The sequence below is a fragment of the Rhagoletis pomonella genome, unplaced genomic scaffold, assembly GCF_013731165.1.
Source record: "Rhagoletis pomonella isolate Grant_MI unplaced genomic scaffold, Rhpom_1.0 Rhpom_scaffold_00006, whole genome shotgun sequence".
Lineage (NCBI taxonomy): Eukaryota > Metazoa > Arthropoda > Insecta > Diptera > Tephritidae > Rhagoletis > Rhagoletis pomonella.
The window spans coordinates 56,313,721-56,326,869 of record NW_023458560.1 but is presented as its reverse complement, the minus strand read 5'-3'; the positions used below and the strand labels follow the sequence as shown (position 1 = coordinate 56,326,869).

At 38.6% G+C, this 13,149-nt stretch overlaps 2 protein-coding genes across 3 annotated transcripts in view; both read right to left on the bottom strand.

Moving 5' to 3' along the window:
* LOC118740981 (mucin-5AC-like) overlaps positions 1–3,648 on the bottom strand; it is a 130,956-nt gene extending 127,308 nt beyond the window's left edge. Inside the window, exon 1 of the mRNA XM_036472754.1 lies at positions 3,090–3,648. The gene's annotated coding sequence lies outside the window, so the exon portion shown is untranslated. The remainder of the gene's footprint in view (positions 1–3,089) is intronic.
* The window catches only part of LOC118740980, a 545,588-nt gene that overhangs the window by 16,625 nt on the left and 515,814 nt on the right, over positions 1–13,149 (bottom strand). The gene's annotated exons all lie outside the window — the stretch shown is intronic.

Sequence of the window (13,149 nt, the reverse complement as noted above, 5' to 3'; positions counted from 1 at the left end):
AACTTTTCTAACGCTGTTAATTTTTCGTCCGCGAATAGTTTCCACTTTCAGTTTGCACCTTCTCTATCTATCTAAGTTCTCTGTTGCAAGCCGCCGCTTCCTCGCTTCAATAAAATGCATAAAATTCACGCTAAATGCTGAATTGTCGACTTTTGTTTTGCTTTCAGCTTAGTTGGTGGCAGTCATCTGCCTATATTGCTATCTGTTGGTCTGTCAGTCAATCTGTTGATTTGCCTCGCTGTTTGATGCCAAAGTCTTCGGCGCCTAAGTGAAACTAATGTTAATCACATTGACAACGGTATGTCAAGTGAGTCAAGTGAGTGGCAATCAATAAAGTACGTACGCGAGAGCGTTTACATATCTGTTTGGAGATTAGACGATTTATTCTTGCGTTTGACTTTTATTTTTAATTAATTGCAGCCCTACATGGTGGCAAATGAGTTTCGTCAATGGTTAATGACTTAATTAAATTGTTAATAAATTAATTACTAACAGTGAAACAGCAGCCGGATTCTATGTAGTATTTGCTATCGCTAATTTTAATCACCAAAAATCTCAAGTATAGTAGTCGCGCCTAACAACATGCAACATTTAGTTACATGCCCCTTACACTGCCAGATTTGGCAGATTGCACATTGCATCATGTTGTATACTTATAGGCCCCACCCACTGTCAGATTTCCACTGTAGGTTTTGAAAAAGAACGACCGAGAAATGTGGAATCTTTGTCGAAGTGGGTTTATGTTTTATTTTCCTTTATCACTTTAAATAGAAAAAAAATTTTGTAAGGTAAAAAAGTAGAACATCTGACTCAGGATTTGGACACGTTAGTAGGTATTTTTGGTGTCTTTGACTTTTTCCCAGATAACGCAGGTTTCTGTGTGGCTGGACTGAACCCAAAGAGCTCTTTCTCCACGCACATCCCCGCTAGGGATAAGTAGACGGTAGGAAATAGTTTCAAGGAGACACCGGTGAACTTTTACACGGATGGGCCGAAACTTTGAAGGCGAGCTACCATTCTCTCTTGTTTTGGTGATACTGGCTCCAGAGTGCCACTCCTGGCTCCAGAGTGCCACTCCTGGCTCCAGAGTGCCACTATGGCCTGGCACACAAACAAGTCTGCAAGACGCCGAAAGAGAATTTCGAACCCAGGGCTCTGATTGCAGTCTGGCTGTCGCTTTGCGCCATGGCGCAAAATAATAGCAACCGCCACCTGAAAAACACTACATAAGTCTGGACGCGTGAATTTAAGATTGATGAAGATCCTCCTGAAAGATACTCCTCCACCGACCCTTCGGTCAAGCTTCGACCCACCCGTGTAAATGACACCGAAGTCCCCGAGAATACTCCCTAGTAGTAGGTCCCAAGTTGGTTAGACAACAGGTGCCGCTAAGTCTGGCTGCAGCTGCGTTACTTGCGATATTGGCAGGCGCTATGTTAAGCATAAGATTAAGGGTCACGGTGGGAGTGGTCCTAATGGCCCCACTGATTCGAATGAGGACAGCTCATTGGACTCGCTCCAGTCTACTAACTAGCGTAGATTTCTCGAGTATATTGCACCAAGCGGGGAATCCATAAAACATAATGGACTTGACTATGATTTTATAAAGCCAGGATATGATTTTGCAAAAAGGCCCCATCTCTTAAATATTGCCCCTCTTCCACTATAAATATGCATTGAAGGCTTGCTTGCTCTCTCCTCGATATTAGGCTGCCACGACAGCTTCCTCTCTAGAATCAAACCCAATTACTTGAGCCAAGTGAATGCCTCCAAACGAGGGAGGAGTAGCGTGGGGTACCTTAAATCTGCTAGTGAACAAAACGAGTTTAAGTTTTCTAAGTGCTTTCGGGGCCACTGAATACACTAGGAGAGTTATTTTTTCGATCCGGCTCTTACCTTTTTAGATAATACGAATAAATAATAAAAAAAGGGGAAAAAACCCAAAATTGAACTTTAAAATGTGATTACTTTTAGGAAAAATTTATTTGATTTTACGTCAATAATGATATGTATAGCCACAACCTTAGCGCACAAATTTTCAAACCTACATGAGTAAACGGCACTTAGAGAAAATATTTTTTGAAGAGGGTTGCTAAATGTTTGACAAATAAAATTCAATTAACTTGATTATATCAAAGGAATTTTATAATATATGTGTCAAACGAAAGAGGTTGAAGAAAGCTCACTTTTCAAAATATTTTAAAGATCGTTACCACCTGTTTGAATAATTAAATTCGGTTAAATCGTATGGGTGTGTCCACGATGTCAGACGTGACATTCGCACGACTTTATAGTGAAATAAATCATACGAAGACGGAAGTCACTTATGAAAAAAATGTGCCGTTGTGTAGGGTGAAAAAATTAGGTGTGCTTGGAACACTGATGCCGGGAAAATCGATGAAAAGGACGTAGTTTCAGAGTACATGTAAAAGTAAGGAAAACTCTGCGAATCCTGTGAGGGTTTTGTTTCTTAAATATTCTTTAAATAAAGTCAAATTACGGACCATTTTAACCAATTCATATTTAATCAGAAGCAATTCGTTGTTGGTTTTATTTCGAATTAAAATGTGATGACAGACGTGACAGATTTTTCCCCCATACAATATTTTTACTTATAACAACACATACAGTTACTTAAACTAGTGTTCACGTTTCGAGTTTTTTTAATATTTTAATAATTCATCAAAAAGCTTCGAGCTTTTTAATCTGAATCTTTACAACATTTTTGAGTATGAGGTTTTATAGCCCATACAATTTTAGTCTCATGAAGTGCAAGTTTTAAGTGACTAAAAATCGCGTTGATTTTTATTTTTTTTTTTTGCTGACGGATTTTTCCACTTACATATTTCAGATTAAAAAGCTTCAGATTTTGATTTAATTATTTTTAAATTTTAAAATTAATTTTAAGACAGAAGGGAAAAAGGGCAGAGCACTAGCCGCTATGGCTATCGGATCATCGAAAATATTATTGAGTTTGTTTGAATTAGGTTTACACTGAAAATACCATCTAAAAATTAAATTCATGCGCTATTTACACTAAAACACTTTTGATATGCTAAGCAGCCTTTTCACTACGCACCGTCACTTACCATAAACTGCCCAAGTATCTAAACGATTTTCCTGCGCTTACTGTTTGAGTAAGCCTTGTATTATCAGGCGATTTTGCACTTTAATACTATTTATTTCTTGATTTTTTGTTTTTATAATTTTTTAACACTTAAATATTACACGCGTGTAATGTATTTGTATAAGTTTATGTATTTACACATTTAGCTGAGCCAAAGAGCTTACACACCTTTAACAGATCCTTATTCCTTTGTATTTTTATTTCCACTTTTCGTTATTTTCTATTTGTTTTTTGTTTTTTTTTTACACGTGTATGTATGTATGTAATATTTAGTAAATGCACTGCACACACAGCCTCAAATGCGTGAAATTATTGCTGATGTTTGAATGGATTTTTTTATTTTTAGTTGACAATTCATTGAGTAAAATTTCACTCTTGTTGTGTTGTTTTTTATGTACAAACGCACCGAACAACTGCTAGCCGACACAACGCTACGACAACGCTAGAGCCTGTCTGTGGCAAACCAGCCCGGAGACGGGAGTCAGGAGGTGAAAGGAGCCGTACCACAGTGCTGTGTCTCCATATAAAAAGTGGGCAAAAATAGAATAACGGACGGATTTGAGTAAAAATTGGTTTCTTGGTGGACTAGAGTACGGAGATTCCAAAAATCAATTTATTTTTTACCTAGCTCTTACATTTTTCATGGAAACTGAGATTGAAACTGCAAAATTTGATATTCAGAAGTAGTTCTAATACTGAGTAGTTATTTTATTATTTATACAGGGCGATTTCCTAATAATATTAAAGACTTCAAGGCTTCATTCTATGGCTTAATTCATGGCAAACAAGATTCCCTATATCTCTCTTACGCAAACCCTCTAGGAATGGCAGCTACTTTCATTTTGGTCCTTTTTGACTACAAAATGTTTTTTTAAATTGATTATATCTTTTGGTGTGGATGTCACACGCTTAAAGAATTTGATTCATTCAAGACGACATTAAATACTCAAAAGACAAATATAATTATGTTTTCCTTTTTATTAGTTACTTCGCACGAACAAGAGTTGTTGCAAAATACTGAATCAAAAATTATTTGTTTTATCTATCGCCGTTTATTGAAAAATTAAAGTCATCATGCAGTCAAATTCCAAACTATTCAGCAAACACACTAGTTTATTGACTATATATTTTGTGGTGTATTCATACATGAATTTTGTGGTGTATTCATTCATGAATTTCGGGTTGAAATCATACTAGTCAGAAAAAGTGTAATCTATACTAGAAATCATACTAATCAGAAAAATCCCATCCCATAGTATACCAACTGGAATGAATGTCAAATTCGTGCACTAGTATGACAAGTGGTAGGATCTTGACGTGCATACTGACTAGTATGTTCTGGCTCATAGACTGAGTAGTATGTCAACTGCTATGATTCTGATGTATATAATGACTAGTATGCCAACAGGTACGATCATGATGTATATACGAACTAGTATCTTAAATGGTATGATATTGATGTATATATTGACTAGTATGTCAACTGATATATTGCTGATGCAGAGGCTGACTAGTATGCCAACTGGTATAGTGCTGATGCAGAAGAGGACAATTGCCATCTCGTAGGACATCGCCGCGGCCAGTTGCTTATATGGAAAAATTACAGAACTCGAACTAGTTGAGGCCGTGTGGCTGACTAGTATTTGACTAGTATAAAACTAATTGAGTTGACTGAAGGGTACTTATTACTTTTAAGTTTCTTCAGCATCGACTAAATACTCTTCCAGCTCGTCCATTGTATAAACTGCATTTTTGTTTGGGATAGCACTCCTTTTAAAAACTACTTCAGGATCTGATGATATTGTTAAGTATGACATCAAGTCTCTGTTTGTATACTCCCGAGCAGTTTCACGTGTATGATCATATCGTACGATACGTATGTGTTTATGTAAAGCTTGCAGAGCTTCCTCTGAAAAATTGCCTGTGGGAATAAATTCGTAGTAGTAAAAAATGCCAAATAGCAACAAATCAATTTTCTTACCAATTGGTAGATCGAAATACTCAATAACCTCACACCCATGCATCAATATTTTATGAACGCTGCTAGGCATGTAGTACCATTCGTATTCAGTCAAATACATTGTTCTTGTCCTTATAAGGAGCTCTCTAAACGCGTCGATATTAATACGCATTCCACACGATATTAATCGCAGTATTACTGAAACATTTTGAATTAGCTCTTTATTAATGCCGGTAATTTCTGATGCCACTTCTGCATTTGAAAAAAGTTTGCGAGCTGTGTTGCCATCATTAGTTGTTCCAAATCCAATCTTTACTTGGTCCACTATTAAGCCTAATCTTGTCCTAAACTCATTTTGAATCCTAACTTTATTCGCAGAAAAGTCGTCTTTGTTTTCTTTGCGAACTTGCCAGCATTTAAATGTTAAACGGTATGCGATGTGGAGTAAACACTCAAAACATCTAATCCAAGCATGCAGTGTAGACAACCCATACTTGTAATGATTAGCGATTGGTACTTTTGTAAAATTAGTAACATTCATTTCGGTCGGTTTGGCATGGCAAATAAAACAGTAACTGGAAGCATTAGTGCCAGTCAAAATATTGGCAACAGATCCATCAATCATGGTGCAATGCATTTGATAAGAAACTTGAATCCCTTTTCCGTTTCGTATTACAACATCATCTTCTAAGTTCTCAATTTTTCTCGACATATCATTATATTCGAATAGAACTAGTTCGCGGTTTTCCTTCTTGAAACTAAACTTAATTGGACGACAATAAAAAGACGATGAGCATTTGTTATTGGTCCATATATTTTTGTTGGATGACAAATCAATTAACCTGGAAAAAATATTTATTTTTTAATAACTTATATGGCTTGTCGAAAAGATATAAGACCGTCATATCGCAAAATAGCTAATCGACATATTAGATAATTTTTTGTTACCTCAGAGGGACTAGCGCAATGATGAACATAAACTCATCCGTTAATTTGTCGTCACCAAAATTTTGCTTATAGCGGCTATGCCCGAACTTCCATCCATGCCCCACTTACAAACCAAAGAAGCTTTGGTTATGTCACCATTATCTGGGCTTAGTTCTAAAATACTTTGCGTTGTTTTCAGCAATAATGATTTCAGATCAACTTCGGCTGAATATTCAGTCGATTTAATCGTTGGCAGCAAAGTTTGTTTTTTTGTTTGCAATGCGTTTAAGCTCGGTATACAATCTTTATGCAACCGGTTTATTTTTGCACGTAAACTATTATATTTACGATCTGATAAGTTCAGATCTATGTATAGTGCGAGTGAATCAGATATGGGCAAACCTTCGGTACTACTTTCAAAACATTCAACTTTGCTTGCTTTTTTCATTTTTTTCAGAGCATACTCGAGCTCTTCGATGGAATAGTTTTTCAACAAATGCTCTACCCTTCGATTTTTTGTTCTCCGTGAAGCTTCGCTAATTCTTCTTTAGAAGGTCTTCCCCGTTCAGCACATTTATCCTTATTTCCATTGGAATCCGGAAGGGAAAGGAATGTCCAATTTAGCCATTTAGAATATGTTTTTTCAAAAGCGCTTCTTTTGCGGCCACTATAATTCCACTTATTTTTCATCTCACTATTAAAAAGTTTTATTTTTTGATTCAAAAGTGCTCTGTCGCATTTAGCGTGTATTAATTTGTCTTCAAAAAATGCAGATAATGCAGACACTCTATCTGATGGACGAGTAGAAATCCAGATATCAGCTAAAATTGAGTTTTTTATAATTGAATTCATATTAATATTAGTTTTTTCACTATTTTACGCTTCACTACACAGCACAGAACACTACCGCGTGTGTCTACAGTAATAAACTTTACTATTTTTAAAGAATGTTTTGGCATTTAAGTAATGGAAAATACTGTGGTAACTGTAATCAGTGAAATTTTTTTTTTGCAAAAGTTTATTTTATAACCTTAAAAAAACGATTTTCTTCGAAAAGCGCAATGAGTCTGCAGACTTTTTTTTTATTTCAAAGAAAAATGCCCCTTCTTTCAAATAAAAGAATAAATAAAAAACATACTTTTACATATTTTGTTTTATCCCTTTGTAAACCTAGGAATTTTTTAAATTTTCTGCAACAAATTTTAGGGTGTAGCAAATAGGCCATTCCAGCCAGGAAATTCAATATTTTTTAAAAAGCTCTATAGAGTAGTTTCCTTACAGATTTTCTAATTAGAAAAATTGTGTCTTAAGATAAAGTATGATAAATTGTATTTTTAGCAATTTTTTTTTTAAGACTCCAGGTAAAGGCATTTTCATAAAAGAAAAAATATATAAAAAACACACAACTTTAAGAGGTTTTTGTGAGAACCTTATGAGATAAAAACAAAAACTAAGTCCAGATCCTTAATCTAGGATAAATTTCCTTTCCAACGATAACAAACACGTTGACATACGTGACAACAATTTTTTTGATTTTTGCCCGCTCATACAGCACTGTGCGTACGCGCGAACGACTGTCGGTACACGTCTAACCGTCTGCTTGCCTGTCGCTATATGTGCTTTTATGTGTGTGTGTGAGTGTGTTTCTATGCCGTACGCTTGCGCTTTAATTTGGTCTATAGAGTTAGATAGTCTTCCTCTGCTACAGCTCCTGCCGCTGCTGCACTTTTATAATCACTACTTTTTTCTATGCGATATTTCACAAGAAAGAGTGATTTTTATTTTTTCACTTGATTTGGTAAATTCAGTTCGTTTTAAATCACGTTTATTTTTTCTAAAAGTTGATTTTTACGATTTGCACCTGGCGAGCAATTTCCGCTAAAGCAGCCGTTTCAAGCGACGTTCGTTCGATAACTGATTTCGCGGTGTTTCCTTACGCGACCAGCAACTTGTCGCGCGAAATCGCGCAACTCAACGCTGCGACGCGCCGAAGAAGAAGCAGCCAACAGCAAGCAAAAGAGGCAGCCAGCGCCGAGCAAGCTCATCGTTAACTATTACCAATAGAAGTGGTAGCAACAGGGAACGATGACGACGACGACGACGACGACAAGCAACTGTTGGCAGTGACAACAAATGAAGCGTTGAAACAAAAAGTTAACTCTGCGTTGCGCACGCGTGAAGAGCGTACGCTGACAGCAAGCAGCCGCGAAGCAGAAGCGCAACCAAAAAAGCAGCGATCAACAACCAAATCAATATTGGCTGCGCATGCGCGCCTGCGATAATAAAAGTCTTCGGTTTTTTTAACTATGCTTATGTAGGCGTCGCACGTTGGCTTTGCGACTGCCATCTGCGCTGGCAGTGACTTGATCATCGCAAATCAAAATTCATGTAGTAGCCATTGAGCAAGCAGGCAGGCAAAATCACATAAGCCCAACTACAATTGCTGATATCGCCCCCTAACAGCGACAAAATGCGCATGCGCTCAAGCCAGCGCGTGTGAGCCGCTGATAAACCGATGACGGTGGTGTCGTAGTGACGGCGACCGTGACTGCGTTAGTCGCTGCCTTGATGTTAGCCTCTCTTTATGCTCCCTATTGTTGGGTTTGGCGTTTTTTTTCTTAGCTTTGGTTTCTGTTTGACTACTACGCTTATTGCTGTTTGTCATTGTTTTTTTTTTCGTAAGCACTTGTTGAGCGCCTTGTGCTTGGCATTATTAGCTGTGACTTCTCGCTTTTGCACTCTCACTAGAAGTTAGTCAACTCGGTTATGCCGCTGATAGCTCGAGCGAATTGGCTTCACTTTCGACAAGAACAGAGTATTTGCAGAGATACAAACATTTAAGATGCAGTCGACTGCTGAAATTGAGTTGCATATTTCCACTTATTCTATTGTATGCAGAGATAACACAGACGGATACACGGTAGGTTAGGTTATCTGGGCTGTCCTCATCCAGCTCGGGAAAAGGACAGACTTAGGCCACCATGGGCACATTCTGATACCTTATTAGAGACTAATTTCGTCCCTCCTCTTACCTTAGAAGTGAAATCAATTTGACGAAGCGCACAAAGTCGTAGCTACTAGCCGAATTCAGTTCAGCCAAACTTTCAAAATAATAGTGGATGAACGGGCGTCGACGAGCCCTCGCCAATGCAGGACAGTGACATAGAAAATGCTCTACGCTTTCGAGTTCCTCCACATCACGGCAGCTACGAGTGTAATCGTTTGACTGCATAGCCATTCTAATGGCGTGGGTTTCCTTTAGGCAGTGCCCGGTGAGAACCCAAACTTCAAGCGGAGGAGAGGGCAAGATCTGCGTTTATTGAACACAGGCCAAATTTGCCTTGCTATCCTGCAAGTAGGCTCCGTAGTTTGATAAAGTTTTTTTCTAGCTGGAGTTTGCAGGAAAATAGCGGAATGCCCGCTATCGAGGTTCCCTTACTTGCTAGTTCGTTAGCAAGAGAGTTGCCCGGTATGTCTCTATGGCCTGTTACCCATACAATATGAGTTACAAATTGCATTTCCAGTTCATTTAGAGTCTGTTGTTTACATTCAATGACATTACTCGATGTCGATTTGTCACAAATAAGTGCCTTGATAGCCGCCTGTTTGTCAGAAAAGATAGCTACTGCATACAAATAATTAGACGAATCTAACAGCCATCTAGCAGCTTCATTTATTGCTGTAAGTTCAGCTTACAGTACAGGTCTGGCATACGAAAACTGAGGCAAAGAGAGAGCTCTTGCGAGTAAACTCCACTACCTACCATGAGATCTAACTTGGGAGACATCGGGTGTAGATGGCTGCTGAATCAGATTAGGATATAAGGAATGAATCCTCCACCATTCACCCCTTGAGGAGATTCTTGTTTGGAAAATATTCCTCGGTCCAGTGGGTGCGACTGTGTATTTCAGGCGCTCGAAGATCTTCCAGAATTCTAGAGTGTCCGCATCTCGTATCACTCCACTTGATGAACGCGTTTAGTTAGCCGATAGCATTACAACTTGTCCGTAGTTTACCATATAGGTCCACAGGTGGAAAATGAGGTAAGGTCTCTAGGGCTTTAGTCGGCGTTGAGAGTAATGCCCCGTGATCATCATGCACATCAACCTTTAAACCTTTGTTAGTTTTTTTTTTATTGTAGATTTATCCATGAACGGCCACCAGACCGCAATACCGTAAAATAGAATGGGGCGCAGCACCGCTGTGTACATCCAGTTCACAATGTGAAGCTTCAAACCCGGGATTTTATTGCTGTTCTCACCTCGTTTTGGTCGAGGGAAGGAACGTGAGCATCATCCTTATTGTTCAAACGTGTTATCTGTGTTGCCATTCGAAAACTTAGAGAAGTGTCCCCTCCACATCTCAACGTCTGTCACCAGATTCCCACCTAGAGGTATGCACTGCGACCAAAAGGTATATTGTGCCCTCAACCATTCACGGTACCTCATCCCATCCTAGAGATGCAAGAAATTTGAAGAGGGCTCAAGGGGTTAGCGATTGTATGAATTCAATACTTGTCCAGAGTTGGCCTACGGACTTCTTTCGTCTTCCTGCAACCGCCGCGTGCTTGCAAAACAGATATAATGGAGTCTCCTGACCGAATCAAAGAAGCGACATAGATCGTTAAACCAGATCCTCAGCTTATGAAGGATGACCGCTTAGTCTACAGTGATCCGTCAGAATACCTGTTTTTATCCTTAACCTCTATATGGGAAGGTTTATAATTTCCCTGTAGTTTGTAAGCTTCTAGCCTCCTAGTAAGCATTTAGCAGGGCGTAGATTCCGGTGTTACGCCAGTATTGTTCCCTGAGTTTGTTCCTCTCCTTCCTTAGGTCCGATCGCAAGGATAGACGCATTCGCTATATGTGACGAAGCGGCCGCCATTCCAGCTAAATATACGGTCTGCTTCCTCGTTACCCTCAACTCTTTATCTTCGTTAAGCTTATCAATGCACTCATGGAGGATTTGAATGATGAGAGCGTCTTGAATGCAGCCTGGATATCACTCAATAATTGGATTTTCTCACTACGGTAATTTTTTGCGTAATACTTGCACACAGACTAATGGAATATAAAGATGCTCGGGTATGCTTCCATGGGATACGAGATCTTCAACCTTGGTCCGTAGATGCCTTGCACTAATGCCGTGAGAGTGTTGCACGACAGCTTTGTAAGTGACATATTTCGCTCCACCAGCGACTCGGAACCCTTTTCCATACCAGCTGTTTCTACATGGATAGCACTCACCAATCAATAGTACCCTGCAGGGAAATCGCCGACTATCAAAGTTCTAGTTCCGTCTAGGTCCCCACCAGTCCAAAATCGGCGAAAAGTGGTACTTTAAAAAAAAAAATTTTAAGTTTTTTCACTAGAAATCTATATCTAAAGTGACGAATTTAGAACTGGTTCGCAACTATAGAAAAAGGGATGCTGAACGAACTATATCTTATTTGTCGAATTTAGAACTAGTTCGGAACTTTTGAAAAACTGATGCAGCGGGGGCTTGTTTACTTTACATAGATATGTGTTTGGCGGCTTTTTCGTTCAAATACACTTCTATTCTGCACTTCGCAGATGCTTTTCCATAGCTTGGTAATAAAAAACCAAAATTTGTGTTAACATGGTTCGGAACTATAGAATTTAGGACTAGTTCGGAACTATCGAAAAAGGGCTGCAGCGGGGGGCAATTGACACTTCCTAGGACATCGCCATGTTAAATTCGCAGTTGCTTACATGCAAAAGATATTTTGTCGCGAACCAAAACTGGGTCTAAATTTACTAGAAGCGCACCAGTTCAGAACTAGAGATTTTCCCACAGGATATGTACATATATATGTTTGTACGCACATAAAAAGAAGACATCCAAAAATTTGGAGCACACACTCTTGATGCCGTCCTGCCATACTAAATAAATTAAGGGACCTACAGATGGCGTATCACCGAACCGCAAGCGCTTTTTATTAGAAGCTTTCTCAAGTTCAGGAATGCATTTGAAACTGTTTGCCATTGTTTGCAGAGGGTCAATTGCTAGTAGAAAAAACTCGGCTAAGGCAAATTAGTTTAAACAGGCAACATAATTTTTAAAATTTGTCTTCCTTCAGCATTCGAAGGATGCCGTTCTCTAATTCCACAAATTTATTTTATTTCGTTTTGCAAATCGAGTTGAGTCATTGCAAAAGTAGAAAAATGCCAGTGGCGTTATTTTGCTTAAGTAGCTATGCATGTACTGTTTAATAATTTCCAAAAGATAACAAAGTTGTAAAACCAAACTACATAAGTACATAGTTGTAATTAAAATATTGTAAAAAAATATATAAATTTCGTTTTCATTTTAACTCCATTACAGCATCTATAAAGCACACCTTAAAAACGTTCCAACTATTCCTTCCATAAAATCATATTTAAGTGTGTGTGATTGCATGGCTATACATATGTATAAATGTATACATACACATTTATGTACTTCGCGCATATTATCACCTGTCACTTGTCAAACGAACATTATAACATCGCCTTTCGGCATACATGAAAAAAAAAATCAGCTAATGAAAAAATCATTAACCAGCCGCCACTCGATGCCGATGTACATGTATAAAGCTTTGCGACTGTTTTTTTTTTTACTGGAGTTTTTGTTGTGTGATGCCACTCACAGTGTTACCGTCATATTGGTAGCATACATACTGTATATACATGTGGGAAATGATGTAGGCGGCCATCGACATACAAACATACAAGTATGACAGTGGGGACCCGTACTAAGACTGATCGACGAATACAACACTGACAAGGATTGAACGGACCACACTGAACATACTCAACTATAGACTTCACGACACGATTGAGAGAATACAAAGGTTGCGCCGATCTCGGACCGCTATTCTTCTCTTAACGAATTTGACAGAATCGTTGTTTGCATGACGTCACACTGGTGCAACATGTTTACGTTTTCCTTGCAACATTTTTTCTTCTTCTTCCATTCTTGCTCACGTTTTGGCATTTCTCTCTCGCAATTGCACCAGTGTGACGTCACACAAAAGTTATTCTCAAAAATCCTCTCTGATCGGCGCAATCTTGTATTCTATCATTCTTGACTTCACGAGACAAACGAAGGACAGCAATACGGCAGATTGTACTTG